The 19,890-nt window shown below is 46.8% G+C and overlaps 1 non-coding gene across 1 annotated transcript; it reads right to left on the bottom strand.

Annotated features, from left to right (window-relative positions):
• Positions 1-10,800: 10,800 nt before the first annotated feature.
• Positions 10,801-10,983, bottom strand: LOC140396685 (U2 spliceosomal RNA). The gene has a single exon (XR_011936587.1). It is a non-coding gene; the product is annotated as a U2 spliceosomal RNA (small nuclear RNA).
• Between the last annotated feature and the right edge of the window lie 8,907 nt (positions 10,984-19,890).

Here is a 19,890-nt window from a genome sequence, read left to right as displayed (position 1 = left end):
CGGCAGAGTGAGGAGGATGCAGGGTATTCGGAATCTCCACATAGTCCAGGTTGGGGACAACAGGAGGGCGTGGCACCGGTGGAGGATCACATAGCGAGCGTGGAACAAGACGAAGGGCACGCCGATTGCGGCGGCGAATGGAACCATCCGGTAGACGAACCAGGAGCGAGCGGGGAGACACCTGCCGAAGAACCACAGCAGTTGCAGACCAGCCACCCTCCGGAAGATGGATGCGGACGTTGTCATCCGGCGCCAGAGCAGGGAGATCAGTCGCCCGAGCGTCATGCGCCGCCTTGTGTTGTGCACGAGACTGTTGCATCCGTTGAAGGACCGGAACGTGGTCGAGGGCTGGGACGTGAATGGACGGCACCGTGGTCCTGAGGATGCGACCCATGAGCAGCTGGGCTGGCGACAGGTCCGTGGAGAGTGGGGCCGAACGATAGGCCAACAAGGCGAGGTAGAAGTCGGATCCTGCATCGGCAGCCTTGCAGAGGAGCCGTTTAACGATGTGGACGCCCTTTTCCGCTTTGCCATTGGATTGGGGGTGCAGGGGACTGGATGTCACATGCACAAAGTTGTACCTGCTGGCAAAGTTGGCCCATTCCTGGCTCGCAAAGCAGGGGCCATTGTCCGATATCACAGTGAGTGGGATGCCGTGACGAGCAAAGGTCGCCTTGCAGGCACGGTTGACCGCCGATGATGTGATGTCATGCAGGTGTACGACCTCTGGGTAGTTCGAAAAATAGTCTACAATCAGAACATAGTCCCTGCCGAGCGCATGGAACAGGTCAACGCCTACCTTAGACCAAGGGGGCGTGACCAACTCACGTGGTTGGGCATGCTGGAACCGCTGACAGGTGGGACAGTTGAGCACTGTGTTGGCGATGTCCTCATTGATGCCAGGCCAGTACACAGCCTCTCGGGCCCTCCGTCGGCACTTCTCCATGCCAAGATGGCCCTCGTGTAGCTGTTCCAAAACGAGCTGGCACATGCTGTGCGGGATAACAATGCGGTCCAGCTTCAGGAGGACACCATCGACTACTGCCAGATCGTCTCTGATATTGTAGAACTGCGGGCATTGGCCCTTGAGCCACCCGTCCGTCATGTAGCGCATGACACGCTGTAGTAGGGGGTCAGCCGCAGTCTCGCGGCAAATGTGGATAAGGCGTTCATCCGTGGCCGGCAGATTGGAGGCCGTGAAGGCCACATGGGCGTCAAGCTGGCAGACGAACCCCTCTGGGTCACACGGGGTGTTGACTGCCCTGGACAGGGCGTCAGCTATGACTAGGTCCTTGCCCGGAGTGTATAGGAACTGGAAATCGTACCGCCGGAGTTTAAGCAGAATGCGCTGGAGGCGAGGGGTCATATCATTCAGGTCTTTTTGTATAATGTTGACCAGCGGGCGATGGTCGGTCTCGACAGTGAATTGGGGGAGGCCGTACACGTAATCATGAAATTTGTCGACCCCAGTCAACAGGCCCAGGCACTCCATTTCGATCTCCGCATAGCGCTGTTCCGTGAGGGTCATGGCACGTGATACATATGCAATGGGGGCCTATGATGAGGCCTCATCACGTTGCAGGAGCACTGCCCAAATGCCGGATTGGCTGGCATCCGTTGAAATTTTTGTTTCCTTCGTGGGATCAAAAAATGCCAATACCGGGGCCGTGGTAAGCTTGGTCTTAATCTCGTCCCATTCGCGCTCGTGGGCGGGAAGCCATTAGAAGTCTGTCGTCTTCCTGACCAGGTTCCGGAGAGCTGTGGTATGGGAGGCGAGGTTAGGGATGAACTTCCCCAGGAAGTTGACCATGCCCAAAAATCGGAGGACCGCCTTCTTATTTTCTAGGATGTAGCCCATCTGGGCCCGGAGATTTATCAATTTTTAGACCTCTTAGTTTCTCTAGCACTTTCTCCTTTGTGATGGCTACCATATTCAACTCTGCCCCCTGACTCTCCGGAATTGGTGGGATATTACTCATGTCTTCTACTGTGAAGACTGACGCAAAGTACTTATTTAGTTCCTCAGCTATTTCCTTGTCTCCCATCACAAAATTACCAGCGTCATTTTGGAGCGGCCCAATGTCAACTTTTGCCTCCCGTTTGTTTTTAATGTATTTAAAGAAACTTTTACTATCATTCCTAATGTTACTGGCTAGCCTACCTTCATATTTGATCCTCTATTTCCTTATTTCTCGCTTTGTTATCCTCTGTTTGTTTTTGTAGCCTTCCCAATCTTCTGACTTCCCACTACTCTTTGCCACATTATAGGCTTCCTCGTTTGCTTTGATGCATTCCCTACCTTCCTTTGTCAGCCATGGCTGCCTAATCCCCCCTCTGATAACCTTTCTTTTCTTTGGGATGAACCTCTGCACTGTGTCCTCAATTACTCCCAGAAACTCCTGCCATTGCTGTTCTACTGTCTTTCCCACTAGGCTCTGCTCCCAGTCGATTTTCGTCAGTTCCTCCCTCATGCCCCTGTAGTTACCTTTATTTAACTGTAACACCTTTACATCTGATTCTACCTTCTTTCTTTCAAATTGGAGATTGAATTCTACCATATTATGATCACTGCATCCTAAGTGCTCCCTTACTTTAAGATCTTTAATCAAGTCTGGCTCATTACATAACACTAAGTCCAGAATGGCCTGTTCCCTCGTGGGCTCCATCACAAGCTGTTCCAAAAAGCCCTCCTGTAAACATTCAATGAATTCCCTTTCCTTGGGTCCACTGGCAGCATTATTTACCCAGTCCACCTGCATATTGAAGTCCCCCATGATCACTGTGACCTTGCCTTTCTGACATGCACTTTCTATATCGTGGTGCATTTTGTGCCCCCGGTCCTGACCACTGTTAGGAGGCCTGTACATAACTCCCATTATGGTTTTTTTGCCTTTGTGGTTCCTCAACTCTACCCACACAGACTCCACATCATCTGACCCTATGTCATTTAGTGCTATTGATTTAATTTCATTCCAAATTAACAAGGCAACCCCGCCCCCTCTGCCCACCTCCCTGTCTTTTCGATAGGTTGTGAATCCCTGGATGTTTAAATGCCAGTCCTGAACTCCCTGCAACCATGTCTCTGTGATGCCTACCACATCATACCTGCCAGTCACAATCTGGGCCACAAGCTCATCTACCTCGTTCCGTACACTGCGCGCATTTAAATATAGCACCTTTAATTCTCTATTGACCGTCCCTTTTTGTTTTCTTAGTGTGGTGGACCTTGGTTTACTGAGCCTTTCCATACACTGTGTCATATTTTGGGGGATGGGGACTATCGTAACCTCTCCTGAGTTTTGTCTTTTCGTGCTTTTTTGTATTCCTAAGCAGCTACGCTTCCCACTGATTACTTCACCTCTTGGTTCCCTGACTTTCCCTTCCCCCCCAATCTTTAGTTTAAAGTCCTATTGGTGTCCTCCGGAGAGAGAGTGCACTCGTTGAACGAGGTCTAGGAGTTTGCATGCATGTGCACCTCGCAGAGAGTCCTTTGAGGAGCCCACGATCTCGAAGGGAAGGATGGCTTTTCGCGAGTTGTGCGTCACTTCGAGTTGGCATGAACCGGTAGCAGGAATGACGTTGCCATTGTAGTCCACTAGTTGGCAGGTCGACAGAAGAATGGTTGGTTTAACCCCAAGGGTCTGAAAGTCTGACCAAACTAGGAGATTAGCGGAAGCACCAGTGTCCAGGCGGAATCGTATCTGGGATCGGTTGACCGTCAGGTTGGCACACCACTCGTCGTCTGGATCAATGCTGTGCACCAACAGCGGCTGGTGGATTCGGGGACAGCCTGTTCTTTGTTATAACAGCGACTCGAAAAGGCTCCCTCGGGTCCTCGGTGTCACTGATCTGCGGGAAGTCGGAATCGGACTCGGTGAACGTGGGTTGAATTGCCCGAACGTTCCTGCGAGGCTGGCTGAAGCGATGCGAATTGGCAGGCTGAGCTGCTGGACAGCAGGCAGCATAGTGGCCAAGTCTGCCACATCGTAGCCATTGTAGCGATTTTGCAGGACATTGCCGCTTTAAATGGGCAGAGCCACATTTGCCGTACGTCGTGACGTCAGTACGCTCATTGCGCCACCGCGCATGTGTGGTGCGGTCCTGCGTGGTGCGCGCCTGCGCATCATGTTCCTCCACGTCACCATCCCCTCGTTTGGCGCGTAGAAGCGCGGGAGGCCGCGAAAAGCGTGCGAAATGGCCGCCCTCATCCAGGCTGCAGCCTTGGAGGTGTTCAATTGTTTGGACCCGTGCCGCCTCGTGGGGACCTTGCCGCGCCATTTCAGCCGCCTATATGTGGGAGAACCGGCTGGTGGCATTTTCATGCAGGACACAGGTCTCGATGGCAGTCGCTAGGGTGAGCTGCTGATGCAGGGGGTCCGACAGAACACCAAATACGATCTGGTCATGTATCATGAAGTCGGAGGTGGGCCCGTAGCCGCAGGACTGCGCAAGGATGCGGAGGTGTGTTAGAAAGGATTGGAAAGGCTCGTCCTTACCCTGCAAGCGCTGCTGAAACAGGTATCTTTCAAAGCTTTCATTGACCTCTATGCTGAAGTGGGTATCGAATTTGAGGAGAACCGTCTTGTACTTTGTCTTGTCTTCGTAGTCTGCGAATGTGAGGGGAGTTGAAGATGTGGATGGCGTGTTGCCCGGCCGTGGAGAGGAGCAGAGCAATCTTCCTGGTGTCCGAGGCGTTCTCCCTGTCCGTGGCTTTGAGGAAGAGCTGGAAGCGCTGTTTAAAAATCTTCCAATTGACCCCGAGATTCCGCATCGCCGGCGGGTTGATGTTCTCCATACTTCAGGATGCCGGAAAGCTGATTAGTTGCAAAAGTGCTAGTATGCAACCACTCCTTGTACCATGATGTGTTGGGTGTTCTGGATCACAAACAGGTCACCAACACTGGAAGTGGTGCAACTCTATTTTATTATAAGGTTAACTATATTAACATACTTGAACTGTGGGTAAATGCAATACCAGCTTTAACTGTTGACCCTTGCCTAGTCCTAACCAGGTGATGCACTCAGCACATGGTGAATGTCTGTGTTGCAGGCTGTGAGCTCTGTGCTCCGAGCTGGCTGCTACTAGAATGAGCAGGAACTCTCCTGTCCCCTGTCTTTATAGTGCATGTGCTGTCACGGTGATTGGCTGCGGTGTTGTGTATGCTGATTGGTCCCACTGCATGTCCATCAGTGTGTGTGTGTGTGTCTGCACCATAATATACTGGTGTATATTATGACAGTCAGGATGGTGAGTGACTTGAATACAACCCTACATGGCGGTGTTCAGATGTGTCTACCACCCTTGTCCTTCTAGATGGTAGAGGTTCTTGTATTCCTCTGTTTTTTAACACTAAATTTCTAATCTCACATAGGACTTGAACACTAAATGTAGGTTCAGTGTATTTAATGATCTTTATTGTCACAAGCAGGCTTACATTAACACTGCAATGAAGTTACTGTGAAAAGCCCCTAGTCGCCACACGGGTACACGGAGGGAGAATTCAGAATGTCCAATTCACCTAATAGCACGTCTTTTGGGACTTGTGGGAGGAAACCGGAGCACCCGGAAGAAACTCACACAGATACAGGGAGAACATTCAGACTCCGCACAGACAGTGACCCAAGCCGGAAATGAACCTGGCACCCTGGAGCTGTGAAGCAACAATGCTAATGACCGTGCTACATTTGAAGATGTAGCAAAGGGATCCTCAGCAGACAGATTTACTATGAAGGTTCAACAGCTATTGTTAACAGTAAAGTACATATACAACTCCTTCACACCACATGCTGCTGTCTAAACTGGAAGCTCCTCTGAGCAATGTCTGCTGGTAAAATGGTTTACATCCTGGCTACTTACTCATTAGTATATTCTCTCAAAGCGACATCACAGAGATCACAGCTGGGATTCTCCGAAAACCAAGTGTTGACGCCGGCGTCAAAACCGGCGTGAGCGATGCCGGCATCAACGGGCCTCCAGGCCCAGACATCCTCCCCGCCCTCAGGGGCTCGAATGGTGCCGGAGTGCTGTGCGCTGCTCCGGTGCCGAAAGATGGCCCGCCACGGCTGGCGAGGGTCAGCGCATGCACGCAACGGCCATCTCCACGCCGGCCCACGGGCAACATGGCGAAGCCCTACAGGGGCCCGGCACGGAGGAACATGGGCCACCCCCGGAATTAGCGTGCCCGCCGATCGGTTGCCCCTGATAGTGGGCCTGGCCACCGTGGAGACCCCCCCCCAGAGTCAGCTCCCCCCCCACCTGGACGGCACCCGCAGCCAGAACGGTGAGGTCTCACCGGATAGGACCATACGCAAACGACGCCGGTGGGACTCGTGGGAACTCGATGGGCACCCGGCCCAGCGTGGGCTCGGAGAACCCAGGTCCACACATTTGGAAAGCATTATTGGTGAGTTGCCGCACTGCATCTTGCCGATTGTATACCTTATATTGAGAGTGATCAGTGGTATTTATGACAATTAAATTATCAAAGTCATACAATGAATGCTGAAATTTGTGGTGTCACTGCTACAAGATCATAGCTACTTACTCTACTGTGGATCATTGGCATAACGCTTATTTTTACAATCAGTGCCAATTAGTCAATGAAGTACTATAGTAACTTAAGCCAGCCTGTGAACATTGTTAAAACATAATGTAGATGACCTGATTTGCTGCTGTTAATGTTCTTTAGAAAGCCATGGGCTGCAATATATGTCATTGGTTTTCTAATTTACAGCTGGGAATAAGGTAAGACACTGATTCAGAAGTTGGTCGTCATTATTCAAATCTGATCCTGCATTGCTTAACCTCTGCGAATATATCTTTTAAACATCCAGATGAATGTGAGAGCATATGCTATTGGTGTTAAAAGTGCAGATTGGCTTTCCTCTGATGTGTACTATTATTGTGTACTATTATTGTGTACTATTATTGTGTACTATTATTGTCTCTATCAGCTTTCAATCTTTGCTTTCATAGTTCTGAAAAAAAAATAGCACAGGTTGAAAATGGTAGCAAATGTTGAGCATGTTCACGCAATATTTGAATTCTTTCCGCTAAGTCTGAAGTGGAATTCTGGCAAGGACTTCTGGAAGGGAATGTTATCAAGCAGGTAGGATTCCACGGGCTTCTAATTCTCCATGGGACATTTTCCTCGAATGTAATGATATTGCAGTTGAAAAGTGAGTTCATCAAACCTGGTCCGGGATATAGTATGAACATTAATTTGGTTGAAATTGTGCCTGGGTTTTGCTGGATTAATGCGCAATTAAATAAAACGATGTAAAATTAGGAACTACAAAATATCTAAATTTGATATGATATTTTGTGTCTTACACTTGAAGTCCAAAGATTTAGATGTAATGAAAAACTGTGACAGGAGCTACCTTCCCTGCTGATCTTATAACAGTTCCGCTCTGAAGCTCCAGTGGTTTATTTTATTCTCAGAATTAGGATAACCGGAGGATTTGGAATGTCTTTTTCTTATTTATGGCTGAGATAAACGATAGATCACAGAATGTTCCACGGCTGCACATTGAGCAGAGTAAACCAACATCTAAACGTCTGAAACTGAGACACAATCTAAAAGCCAGTGAGCAGTAATCTTGCCGCATGTATGAGAGATATCACAGCGAACTCACGTGGAACTAGCATTTAGCTTCCCTGTGACCTAATATTTTGCCGGACACATTACAACCCCGACTTTGTTTACTTGAAATCAAATAAAACGTATTTTTAATTTCTTCACGATCCACATTATCCAAGTGATGGGCAACAGGGAGTATCCATTTTTACCCTCAGAAAACCGGGCAGAGTTGGGTTCTGAAGGCCAATCAGTTGGACTGCTAATAGGGCGATCCAGTTTTGTGAGCTGCCAGGTTGCTATGAATTAATGTTTAGTTACCAATTTAACATATTTCCACATTTTTACCACACCTATCTCTTATTGCTTTACCACAGGCCATGTTTAATCTGACTGACATTGTACAGTGATAACAGTACTCTGCACACACATGAATGTGTCAAGGTTTCCCTGCCCAGCAACTAATTTTTAATGTTATAAAAGAATGGGCTTGAGTGTCTGATTTTTCCAATGGTTAAACAGATTCCACACAACGTTTTAAATGCTACCAGGTGGTCCAACAAACGACCTCAGCACTCTTCGGTGATGCACCAGACTGGAGTTGTACTGCAAGGAGCACAAACTTTAAGGGCCATGAAGGCATCCTCTTGAAGGGGGGCTGCACTGCTGAGGGCTTTATTGCCCTCAGGCGTGAGATGATGATCTGACAGTACAATTGGATAATCCCCGTCTGCCTCCATATCTTGAGACACAACTGTCATAATATACACCAGTATATCATGGTGCAGACACACACTGATGGACAGTGGGACCAATCAACATACACAATACCGCAGCCAATCATGAGTGAGAGCACATGCACTATAAAGACAGGGGGCATCAGAGTTCCCGCTCATTCGAGTAGCAGCTAGCTAGGAGCACAGAGCTCACAGCCTGCAACACAGACATTCACCATGTGCTGAGTTCATCAACTGGTTAGGACAAGGCAAAGGTCTTTAGTTAAAGCTAGTATCGTATTTACCCACAGTTCAAGTATGTTTAAATAGTTAACCTTTTAATAAAATAGTATTGCACTACTTCAAGTGTTGGTGACCAGTGTGTGATCCAGAACACCCAACACATCAATAACATCTTCAATGGTCTCTGCCCATCCTCACCAAGACAAAGACCTACATGCACATAATCCCTGGCCTTGTCACATTTTGCTCTGCCCCATCAAAGTTATTTAAATTCCTTCTGTACAGTAGGGATTATATGAATTGTGTTCAGGTGGTGGACATTGACTGGGGTTTCCCTTGTGCTCCTACACATGGGAGGTCACCTGGTGCGGAGAGGGGCAGGGAGGGAGGAGGCCCTCCTCATGAACCTCTTCTGCGCCTGTCCAAACTAGGTTTATCTGCTACTCCTCATTACAATGCTCTCTCACTCCCCACTCCCCCTCAGGGTCCTCTTCACCAACCTGCTCCCAGGCCGGGGTTTATATCCTGTGAGGGATCGCACCAATTGAGAGGAAGCTCCGCCGTTAGTCACCTGGAGAGTTCGCATCTCAAGGTGGAGGAGGAGACTCTAATACAATGTATTAATCAAACCCCTATGGGGGCATAACATCCCTTTTATCACAATTTGGTTTTGACGTTTTAAATTTCCTTTGAAAATCTGTACCTTTTCTGCAATCTCCCTTTAAAGGCTGGTCTTTTAAGTTGTCCATTCCTTTGTTTTCTTTATTTGAATTGGTTCATCATTTTGTTCAAAAGAGTATATATGGGAGGGATCAGGTTGAAACTGCATTTGTTAAGTTTAGTGATCTCTGTTTGTAACATTTGTCTACGTAAATACAAGTTCCACGTGTGTAAAGACCAGGCTCCAGTTCTACCCTTCCCCACTTGGCTAATTGGAATGAGCATTCCTTATCCCTTCGACTCCACAATTTTAGGACACTGCCACATCCCCGAAGCATTTACCTTCTGGAGCTGTTTTCTTCAATTCTCGTCTTGCCTCCGGGTTTCAAAAGTCTTCCAAAAACTCTGTCCGGAATTCTCCGAACATTGGGATTCTCAGTTCCAGCTGGCATCGCACCCACACCCAGTGGGTTTCCCAGCGGCACAGAGTGGCTTAGATGGGAAATCCCATTGGTAAGCAGTAGGAGTAGAGAATCCCGCTGCCTGCGATTGGCGGCCACCAAGAAACATGCAGCTGAGGGTCTGGAAAGTCCTGCCCTCTGTCTCTAAAAGTATCAGTTCAATCCCCTTTCTTAATATCTTAAGCTCTTTTGTTGGAAAATATAAGAACAACGGGCACATTTTTGTGCAAGGATCTAGAGTGTACTGGAGTCGCTAGAAACACTACCATTGTTGATGGAGAGATGACAATACTTGACATGAATATAACCACTATCTCTAAGACCAGAGTAGCTGATACAGGTTATTTAAGCGAGATGCATTACGCCTTCTTTTCGCATGGTAAAAAGATTGCCTTGAATGTGGGGTGAGTTTGCATTAAAAAACTCATTACTATTCATGATGGAATACCTCTTTGCTAAAATGCCCTGTACATATCCTCTCTCCTCTGAAGATAATAGTAGTTTCATTAGTATTATAACAGTGTCATCAGCAAGTTACCACCAGTCAAGTGCATCATCCACAAGATGCACTGGAGGAGCTGACCAAGGCTCCTTAGGCAGCACCTTCCAACCCCACAATCACTACCATCTAGACGGACAAGGGCAATAGATGCATGTGAACACTACCATCTGGAAGTTTTCCTCCAAGCCACTCACCAGCCTGATTTGGAAATATATGTACCTACACCACACGGACTGCAAAAGTTCTCTAGGGCAATTAGGGATGGGCAATAAATGCTGGTCTAGCATCCCATGAATGATTTTTCACTGAGGATTTTTCAATATAATACCGGGCTGCACGATAACACAGTGCTGCTTCACAGCGCCAGGGTCCCAGGTTCGATTCCCCGCTGGGCCACTGTCTGCGCGGAGTCTGCACGTTCTCCCCGTGTCTGCGTGGGTTTCCTCCGGGTGCTCCGGTTTCCTCCCACAAGTCCCGAAAGATGTGCTTGTTAGGTGAATTGTACATTCTGAATTCTCCCTCTGTGTACCCGAATAGGCGCCGGAGTGTGGCGACTAGGGGCTTTTCGCAGTAACTTAATTGCAGTGTTAATGTAAGCCTCCTTGTGACAATAACATATATATTTTTTAACTTTTCCTGAGTTACAAAGCCAGGGCTCAGAGTGTGGGTCAGAGCCGAACCCCTAATCCAGCTCCTTGCCTGCTCCAAAAACCAATTCAAATTCAAATCAAATCCAATTCATGGTCCCCACAAGAGAGACATACTAGATATGAGCCAAAAGGCTACTACACTTGATCTTAGCCAAAAGGCCGAGAAGCGATTACTTGTGACAACAGTAAAGATTGTTATTATATAAGGGCAACCGTCGACAATAAAACTACAGCATTTTTTTCCAGTCGGTTTAGCTGGATGATATTCTGTTTGCCTTCAGACCCTCATCCAAGTGCTGCTGCCTTTGTTGCGCTGATCATGGCAGCAAAGGACAGTCACAGCCAGACATCAGAAATCCCTTCACTGAACTGCCTTATCCTTTGACCGACCATGTGCAGTGCCGTGGGAGATGCCGTAACGTACATTAAATTCAGTGAGTATCAATGCAAGGTTAAAGATCACGTTAGGTAACGCAAATGTGCCATGTAGTATTTCTAATAATATTGTACAGATGACCTTTTGTTATTTATATTAACTGCCAGCGACTCCTTCACAAATCCAATCATACAGCTGAAGGACTGTGAAGGCCTTTGGGATTTCATGCCTATTCTGGTATGATTCTTCACATAATATACAATGCAAGGAAAATACATATAGTACGCTGGATTAATGCTATCATTGCATGCTAGATTAAGAGACCTTTACTAACTTTTATATTCCTAAACGGTAAAGCAATAGTGGCCAGAGGCATTGAAAATCACCAGCCTGGAGGATTGACAGCTTGGCACTTATTACATGCTGTATTGAATGCAAGATTACTCAAAAGTGTCTTGGGGTCAGGAATCAGTGTGTTCCCTTTTGGCACTAAATGACTTTAATACCTTTACTGTATTAGTCAATTGCTTCAGAGCTTCCACTCCATGGCCCCCCTACAGTTCACTGTGTACATTTGAATAGCTCCCATTCTCAACTCACAGCCCACCAACATCTGTTTTTTAGCTGTCAGTGGAGCTGAATGGTGCTATCACTGATGTCCTTGACAATATCAGGCTAAGAAGGATACATACCACATTAATCAACCCACTCTTTTGTGTGCTGTTTTCAACGCAATCTGATAGTTATTCTCATTCCAGGAGTGCTTTTTGACAAGCTGAAAAGCTCTTTGAAGGGTTTTTGAAAGTAAATGACCTCTCCAAGACTCAACAAGCCCTCAGAGCAACTCCCAAATAATTTCCGTTCCATAGAGGTTGATGGAATATATATTTACCTTTATTCAACCGCAATGCAAGGTCAGGCATCCAGTACATCATTTGTTGCAGCTCTCTCTAAATGCTATTGTTTTTAATCTTTCCAAATCAATCAACCGGAAAAAACTGACATCCACATTCCTTCAGTTGATTTGAAACATAAAATATGATGCACAAAACTTCCTTGCAAAACATAGGAATGAATACCAAATCAAACTAATATGATGAAGCTGCCTGAATGTTACCCCATCTAAGGAACCTGGGGCTAGATTCCAGAGGCAGCATTTTTAGCCTGCAAAAATAGGTGTGAGGATGGAAATGTGTGATTCACTTGCTCCCGTTGTTTAGAATACAAGGGCTCGACAAGCATCATGCAGCCTGCTTATTTAAATTATGTTAGTGTGCAGCCCAGTTCCAGATGAACAGCCGAGAGGCTGCACTCCTCAGCAGGGTCCCACGATCTTGCCAAGCCAACGCCACTTAAAGCTAACCTGTCCTACTGAAAGAAGGCCTGCACCACGGTAGCACAGTGGTTAGCACTGTAGCTTCACAGCGCCAGGGTCGCAGGTTCGATTCCCGGCTTGGCTCACTGTCTGTGTGGATTCTGCACATTCTTCCCGTGTCTGCGTGGGTTTCCTCAGGGTTCTTCGGTTTCCACCCACAAGCCTCGAGAGACGTGCTTAGTAAGTGAATTGGACATTCTGAATTCTCCCTCTGTGCGCCCGAACAGGCACCGGAATGTGGCGACTAGGGGCTTTTCACAGTAACTTCATTGCAGTGTTAATGTAGGCCTACCTGTGACAATTATAAAGAGTTTTATTATTGAGGTGCCGCAACTGTTTGTGGAAGAGAGTGTGAGCAGGAAGAAGAGTATACAATGGTGCATCAGGAGGGATAGTGTCATGGGATTGTCCCTTTAAGAAAGGTTTATGTTTTATCGCATGGCTCCAGTGATGTCATTGTGTGGGTGGAGCTGGGCTGTGGCTATGTGAGGTTTTGGTTTCGCTTTCGTTTTGACTGCTGTGGGCGGCGGATGGAGAAAATAAGTGTTTTGGCCTGTCTCTCTCTATTTTCATTTTAAATATCTGTTCCAGAAGTAAACAGGTTGTGACTACCCGCTTGGTAACTTAAAAGATATAGTTTGCTTTCCGGAAGGGTTTAAACCTGCTGGTGAGACAGGGTCAGAATCTCAGGGAAAGCAAGTCTTATTCAAGTGAGAATACAGTGTGCTGGGCCACGCACCTGAAAGGGGTTTTTCAGTTTATGGGATTTTGTTTTTGAATTGGAACAGTTAAGGGGGAATTCATTAAGTGTTATCCATTGATTACTATAGCTGTGGGGTGTCTTTAGGTTTGTAATTGATAAAGATTCTTGCTGTGTTTTTATATAAATGTTAACTAAGTTCTCAGAATAAATCTTATTTTGATTTAAGTGTCTGGGAAGACTGTTGAATCACACCTGCAGTGAAGGCTCTTGTGTTCATCCTAGCCAAATTCAACATAAACGTTGTAGGTCAGGTGGACTCCATAATATACTTTGGAGTTTCTAAACCCTGGCCCATAATAATAGCATGATCCAACAGTCTCAGACGCTGCACTGAAGGCCTTGGTACTGGAAGCGGAGAGGAGGGGGAACATCTGTTAGCATCCCAATGGGGACACCTGACGTCAAAATAACCACATTTACTGAAAGGCCCCCAAGTGATGAAATTACCATCAAGGTTCCACTTTTTCTAGCTTTTATTTTGACATGAATCAGAACCAAGACAAATTGCACATGAATTAACAAGCAAATGATATTCAAATTACAAAGGTAATTTTCACTTTAAATAGTCGATGCAGCATAGATACGTCTTGCAGAGCCACAAGCACCTGCAGTACTCCCCTCACAAACATACATGATGTGCAACCTCTCACGGTCATTCCACCTGGCCCACTTATTTGATTCAGCCCTCGAGTCACGTTCGCCAGCAGCTGTATTCAATCCAAGATACACGGATACAGTGAACACTGACTGGGCATGCATCCATGAGTACTCGCTCACTCGGGTCATGTCAGTCTGGGTGGAGTAGCTGGCAGTTGAGGAGTAATAGCTTTCGGTTTTTGTTCATAGTTGGAACAAGATCACATTCGGAGTCCAATCACGTGGCATAATGATGATATCATCGGCCATTTGTGCGCGCAACCTTGCAGTCTATCCTAACAGCCTGTAGAGTAAACACTTTTCCAATAAAGCTCTTGTTTGCATGTACCTTTGTGGTCTGGTTTCCTCCCACAAGTCCCAAAAGATGTTCTTGTTAGGTGAATTGGACATTCTGAATTCTCCCTCTGTGTACCCGAACAGGCTCCGGAGTGTGGGGACTGCAATTTTCACAGTAACTTTTTGGCAGTGTTAATGTAAGCCTACTTGTGACACTAACAAAGATTATTATTATCCTTTAAAGGTACGACAAAGAAAATTGGCAACAAGAAGGTGGCGGCCATGCTGGCGGGCGCCCAAGGACATAAAAAATGAATGGAAAAATCATTGATCCATTGTCAAGCATCAGAAAAGAATTAAGAAACTAAAAACTTCACAATATCAAAGCTGGCGATAGAGGGCTGCCAAGTAATGGTAGCATCCATCGAAGGAACCAAGATTTAAACATAGATTTCCAAAATAAACAACATTAATAAGAAGCTCGCAACGTGCTCTGCCCGGAAAGATCTGGAACAGTACAGGGAGCACTGTGAGTAGCAAGTACCCTTCAGAATAGTTTAGAATAGAATAGGACAGCGCAGTAGCACAGTGGTTAGCACTGTTGCTTCACAGTGCCAGGGATTCCCAGCTTGCGTCACTGTGGGTGGAGTTGGCACATTCTCCCCGTGCCTGCATGGGTTTCCTCTGGGTGCTCTGGCTTCCTCCCACAAGTCCCGAAAGACATGCTGGTTAGGTGAATTGGAGATTCTGAATTTCCCCTCTGTGTACCCAAACAAGCGCCGGAGTGTGGCGACCAGGGGATTTTCACAGTAACCTCATTGCATTGTTGATGTAAGCCTACTTGTGACAATGAAGATTATTATTAGATCTGGGGGTGTTCCAAAACTCAGAAGGAAACCGGCTAAGCTCAGGGGTACCATGTTTGAAAAAAGAAGCGAGGTAGTACTAAATATTTTGTGGCACATTGTGCTTACGTGACTCCTTGCCATAGTAAAAATGGCTGGAATGTTTGATGCCATAGGACCATATGATGGGAACACCGAGCGGGAGAGTTCATATAATGAAAGTGTTGATTATTTTTTGCAAGTAAATAGAATTGCAGAAGCAGTTGTTTTAGCCCAAACTTTCCTGAGTACAATGTCGGGTGCGGTGGGGCGGGGGGAGGGGGGGGGGTGGATTCAACCTGCTGCAAAGCTTGGTGCAGCCAGGAAAAAAAAGGCTCGGAAACCTACGTTGAGATTGTGGAGATTTGCAGGTCCACTTCTCACGTAACCCTTTTGGTCATCGGCAAGAGATTCAGGTTCCATAAACGTAACCAACAAGAAGGTGAATCAATCACACAATCTGTTACTATTTTGAAGCAATTAGCTGACTAGTGTGAATTTGGAGATGTATCGAACGACACCATGAGAGACAGACTAGTGTGTGGGTTAAGAAGCAAAGCTATCCAAAAAAGGCTTTTAGCAGAAAGCAACGTAAACCTAAAGAAGGCTTTAGAAGCCGCAATCTCTACGGAACTCGCAGTTAATTTTTTAATAATAATCTTTATTGTCACAAGTAGGCTTACATTAACACTGCAGTGAAGTTACTGTGAAAATCCCCTGGTCACCACACCCTGCTGCCTGTTGGGTACACTGAGGGAGAATTCAGAATGTGCAAATTACCTAAGAGCACGTCTTTCGGGACTTGTGGGAGGAAACCGGAGCACCCGGAGGAAACCCACGCAGACACGGGGAGAACGTGCAGACTCTGCACAGACAGTGACCCAAGCTGGGAATGGAACCTGGGAACCTGGCGCTGTGAAGCAGCAGTGCTAACCACTGAGCTACCGCGCCCCTAAAGCCCAACAATTAAGTTTGATCACTAGAATCCATGAAATGGTGACGGAGACCCAAAAAGAGAGACAGACTCGAAATAGCCACCGATGTGCAAAAACTGGGCATGCAGCAGCAGATTGCAGGTGCAAAGATGCTAAATGCAGGAATTGTGGTTAAAAAAGGGCTCATCAAACATACAAGTTAGGGAAAGAAAGTTCCAAATAAGAACTGTAAAAAGTAAGAAACAAATGGATCAACTGGAAAACCAAAAAGAGGGAAAAGGATCCCCGTGATACAAAATGGGTGTGAAAAAGGAGCAGTCACAGTCAGCTGACAAACTATTGATGAACGTACTGGCCATTGCAGGCATAACAAACCATTACTGGTTTACTCCTTTACCGGACAGACAACTGGTGAAAATGGATGTGGGCACTGGAGCAGCAGTTTCGTTGGTACCAGGAACTGTTCACCAAGAGAAACTACGACAGGTCGCCATTAAAACCTCAAAAGATAAAAACCTATTCTGGGGAAATAGTTCCACTGAGTGGCCTTATCGATGTGAATGTGAAGCTAAATGGACAGTTATCCCTGCATGGCATTAGAGGTCACTTTCCAGCCCCAATGGGGAGAACCTGGCTGGAAAAAAAATCAAACTAAACTGGGCAAAGGTGACTCTCGTGTGGGACTCCGAAGCAGGTCTAAGAAACGGGCCATAGACTTTGATGGGGAGCTGGGGAGCATGAAAGAGATCTCAGTCAAGCTGAAGATTAAGGATGAAAGCTAAACAAGATGCTTAAAGGTTAGGTCTGAGCTGTACGCCATCGAGGCAGAATTAGAGAGTTTGGTCAAGATGGGAATCCTCAAACCCGTTAATGTAAGTGATTGGGTCACGCCGATAGTGATGTGTTGGGTGTTCTGGATCACATACAGGTCACCAACACTTGAAGTAGTGCAACACTATTTTATTAAAAGGTCAACTATTTAAACATACTTGAACTGTGGGTAAATACGATACTAGCTTTAACTAAAGACCCTTGCCTTGTCCTAACCAGTTGATGCACTCAGCACATGGTGAATGTCTGTGTTGCAGGCTGTGAGCTCTGTGTTCCTAGCTAGCTGCTACTCGAATGAGCGGGAACTCTGATGCCCCCTGTCTTTATAGTGTGTGTGCTCTCACTGGTGATTGGCTGTGGTGTTGTGTATGTTGATTGGTCCCACTGTGTGTCCATCAGTGTGTGTCTGCACCATGATATACTGGTGTATATTATGACAGATAGTACCCGTGATGAAGAAAGATGGTTCAGTATGCAAATGTGGCGAATTTAAAGTCACTGTGCACAGAACAATGCCTTTAATTGATTATATATTTGCTGGGTTGGCTGGAGGCCAGCATTTCAGTAAAGTTGACCTGACTCAAGTTTATCTCCATACAAATGTAGATCCAGATTCACAACAGTATTTGACAATCATATCTGACACGCAAAGGGCTATTCAGATACAAAAGACTTCCACTTGGCATCATGCTGTGTTATTCCAGCGTGCCATGGATCAAATTCTAAATGGACTAGAAGGGGTCTAGTGCCACTTAGTTACTGGGAATAATGAAGAAGAGCATCTTCAAATTTAGATGCTACACTACAGAGACTAGAGGATTACCGACTACAAGTACGGAAGGATAAATGTGAATTCTTCAAACTTGTGACATTATTATTGTAACATTATTATTATTGTATGATGTCACTACATTATTGCACCGTTAGGCACCACTTTTTACAGAATGGTTTTCGACTTCGGCATATCTCTTTCAGTGATTGTTATTTTTAACTTTGGAATGGTTTCTATATTTACTGTCAACGAGAGAATTTTAAATCCCGCCACCTAACAGCAATAAGATGGTAGGAGTTAAAATCAAAATGGTAACACAGGAGCTCATTCTCACTCAGTTGCCATTTCACTCAGCCCGTCATCTGAATCAGTTTGGAATCCCAGTAATCCATGTGGACCATAGGATTTACTTCAAACAGAGGTGGTCGGCCTGGGCTGGATTATGAGCTAAGGGCTAAATTTTGACTTTTAAACCTGCTCACAGTAGGGATGGCCAGCCGAGGGCAGGAACTGAACTTTACTAGAATTGGCTTTGCTGTGGTTTTTTTAACTCACCCACTACATCAGCATCGCAGGTTTTCTGAGGCTTTCCTGGATGTCAATCTGCCGGCTGGGAGGGGCTGCACAGCAACACATTACCCTAGCAAAAAGGGGAGGCCGAGCCCGCCTCGGAAACCAAGCAGACTCGTCTCGAGGTGGTTCAGGAGATCGGCGTCAGGTGTGTGGTACCACACACGTGGATCCAGTGCCGGAAGAGCTTCAACAATCTGCTCAGGGCAGGAAAGGTGTGTCATCTTCCATTCAATTGCCAACTTCCAAACTCTGACTTCCCCAACACAGCATTCCTCAGCTCAACCCGTCTCGCAACCCTGCCTATTGCTGCCTCACTCTCTCTCAATACGCTTCCTCACATCTCATCTGAACAGTTACCACTCTCATCTTGTTGCCAGCTCCCACCCTTGCCTGTCGGTCACCGCCACAAATGTGAGGACATAATGACCAAGAGTCATCAGGGTTTTTACATGATGATTCACATGACCAAGAATTTTTTTTAAAAAATCTTTATTGTCACAAGTAGGCTTACATTAACACTGCAATGAAGTCACTGTGAAAATCCCCTAGTCGCCATATTCCGGCGCCTGTTCGGGTACACAGAGGGAGAATTCAGAATGTTCAAATTTTGGGAATGTGGAAGGAAACCGGAGCGCCCGGAGGAAACCCACGCAAACACAGAGAGAATGTGCAGACGCTACACAGACAGTGACCCAAGCCGGGAATCCAACCTGGGACCCTGGCACTGTGAAGCAACAGTGCTAAGCACTGTGCTACCGCGCCGCCCTTATTGTTAAAACATCAAATTGTTTCTGCTGAGTGTCTGCCATTAAATAAACAATTTTATAAAGACATTTCCTCAAAGTACTGTACTAGTTTTACGTGCATTATCAGTTAATGAGAGTACGGCTGTGATCTACCCAAATGGAGACAGAGTCTCAGAGCGGCGAGAAACACCAGGCCATTGAACGGTCATTCGAGTAGAACATAGAACATAGAAAATACAGCACAGAACAGGCCCTTCGGCCCACGATGTTGTGCCGAACCTTTGTCCTAGATTAATCATAGATTATCATTGAATTTACAGTGCAGAAGGAGGCCATTCGGCCCCTTGAGTCTGCACCAGCTCTTGGAAAGAGCACCCTACCCAAACTCAACACCTCCACCCACCACCAAGGGCAATTTGGACATTAAGGGCAATTTATCATTGGCCAATTCACCTAACCCGCACATCTTTGGACTGTGGGAGGAAACCGGAGCACCCGGAGGAAACCCACGCAGACACAGCTAGTAGATTGGGGACCTCAGTGGGGAACGCGATGCTGAGCCGACACTTAGCCCTGTTTCCTGCACTGAGGTGCTCCTCGTGCCGGAACTCCTCAGTGCAGGATGAGATGTCCATGTCTCTTAACGCCCCCTCCCAAAGCTACCCCCCCCCCCCCGAAACTCTTCCAAACCCCAATTCACCTATAAGGGGGCCCTCGGCTCCTCTCCACCCCTGCAGGGCACCCCCAAGCCCGATCCCCATCATGGGAAAAATGCCAGCCTGGCACCTTGGCACTGCCAGCCTGGCACCCTAGCAGTGCCCCTGACAGCTGGCTATGCCACCTGGGCAGTACCAGACTGGCACCCAGCTGGCACTCAGAGTGCCAGGCTG

Source organism: Scyliorhinus torazame, chromosome 19 (genome assembly GCF_047496885.1).
Source record: "Scyliorhinus torazame isolate Kashiwa2021f chromosome 19, sScyTor2.1, whole genome shotgun sequence".
Taxonomy (NCBI): Eukaryota; Metazoa; Chordata; class Chondrichthyes; order Carcharhiniformes; family Scyliorhinidae; genus Scyliorhinus; species Scyliorhinus torazame.
Note: the sequence above shows the minus strand (reverse complement) of the source record. Positions and strands in the feature narration are given on the sequence as shown.